The 1,977-nt window shown below is 41.3% G+C and overlaps 1 pseudogene; it reads right to left on the reverse strand.

The window, feature by feature from the left end:
- Window positions 1–222: 222 nt before the first annotated feature.
- Window positions 223–1,309, reverse strand: LOC100919674 (annotated as a pseudogene).
- Between the last annotated feature and the right edge of the window lie 668 nt (window positions 1,310–1,977).

Genomic DNA, 1,977 nt, shown 5'->3' on the forward strand with positions numbered 1-1,977 from the left:
GCTCTTTTAGAGGCATAAACTCAAAGGTTGACTCCTCTTCTGAGAGAGGGATTATGGGAGGTGTGAATTTGGATATCTCATACTGAATCCTGAAATCTTCCAAACATGTGAACTAATGTGTGAGCTAATGTGTGAACTCTCAAAGGTGTTAACTTAAGCATTGTTTCTATCAATACTTGTGACTTAACACCTTGTAAAGATTTGCTCTAATGTGTGAACCAATAAGTATTGTATCAATTCCATTCAGTTAACATTAGGATTCTAACAGTCATTGATAGATTGACCTTGCTCCAAATGCTTCTCCATTTCAATGAGCAACTTCACACCATCTACCTCCCTCTGCACTAGCTCTACCTCTGAGAAGCCCAGCTGGTGAGCCTTAGAGCTGTCAAAGACACCATGCACAGCTACTGTGTCCATATCACCTGTACCCCTTTTCTTGCAGTCTCATCTTCCTAAGCACCTCACCAAACTTCTCATACTTGCCCAGGTGGGGAAGTTCAATGTGGATGTCTGCACATAGGTCCAGGTTAGAGAGGCAGGTCAGGATGTAGCCCAAGTAGGGGTTCCAGTGAACTTGTAGTTCTTGGTTTTAAAAAGGGTTTCAATCTGGGTGAGCCCTGTGCAGAAATATGTGAACACCTTCTTCATGTTACCTCTCTTCTGCATGGAGATAATCTCAGGTGATTTTCCATTTTGATCCACACCAGAAAAGTCTTGTTGTCATTGTGCCAAATGGGCCAGTGAGGGGCCATGCCAGATGCCAAGAGGAATGAGGAGACAAGCTTGTCAAAGAGGAAGTGGTCATCAATTTGTTGTTGCTGTTCCTGTTTAGTCATGTTCTTCAAAGCACAGTACTGCCTATTTAGGTCACCTTCCAGGCTGGCCAGAGCTTCCACAGAGTTTTTCTATGCCCAGCACTACAATGTGAAGGCAGGCAGAACCCCGGATGCTACAAGAAAACTCAGCACATAGTTAGGATCCAGGTCATCACCACCCTGCAGATTGTCAGGTTTAAGATCAGTCTTATGATCATCCAAAGGCTTGTAGCCTCTATGTCCTCAGTGATAGGATCAAACAGGTCCTTGAACACATCTTGGCTCTCTTCATCTCCAGCCACACAGCCCATAGTAATGATGAATGGGTGCGCTGGGTTATCCACACCGTTCTGGATGGCATCATCCAGTTTTTCATAGTGCTCTGTTGTCAGCACCTTAGCCATGTGGTTGTTGTGGGAAGAGAGGTTGGGGTATTCCTCCTCAGCGGGGTAGTGGGACTTCAACATATTGTGGCAACTGGAGGATGGCATGATGGCAGGAGGCGAGGTTGTTCCTAAGTGTTGCAGAAGGGAGGAGGTTCAGAAGATGCTGCTGCTTTTCTTGCTGTGTCTGCTCCAATGAGATCTCAGGCCACCTTAGCCAGAGCCAGTCCCTGGGAAAATGTAACATCTAATATAATGAAAATTAATGTGCTTTAAAAGAAACTTAAGAGGAATACCCAGAGCAAAAGAGTAAATAGACAATATGTATAAGTAGAGCCTGAGGGAAATTAAAAAAAAAATTATTAGTTTGTCCACAAGGACTCCAAAGGTAAATGAACAGAATCAAATGAGATAAAAAACAAGTCAAGTAAATTTAAAAACTACAACAACGACAACAACAAAACAGTTGTCAAAAAATAAGTCAAACTCTTAAAGAAAAAATAGAACAAATGGCTTAGAAAATAAAATGGCATACATGACTCAAGTAATTACTTCCCCATAAAATAGAATGTCTCAATCAAATTTCAGGCATTAAATGAGGCAATCAGAAATATTATAATAGTCATATTAAAGATTTAGAACAGGTTTTCAGTAAGAATATGGACTTTTTGAATCTTCTTTTCTTTGAGGAAATGACTGATTCCCTTGACAAGGTCAATATCTCTGCTTTTGTCCTTGATCCCAAACCTCTTTTCTTCTTTTCTTTCCTATTATAC

Source organism: Sarcophilus harrisii, chromosome 3 (genome assembly GCF_902635505.1).
Source record: "Sarcophilus harrisii chromosome 3, mSarHar1.11, whole genome shotgun sequence".
Lineage (NCBI taxonomy): Eukaryota > Metazoa > Chordata > Mammalia > Dasyuromorphia > Dasyuridae > Sarcophilus > Sarcophilus harrisii.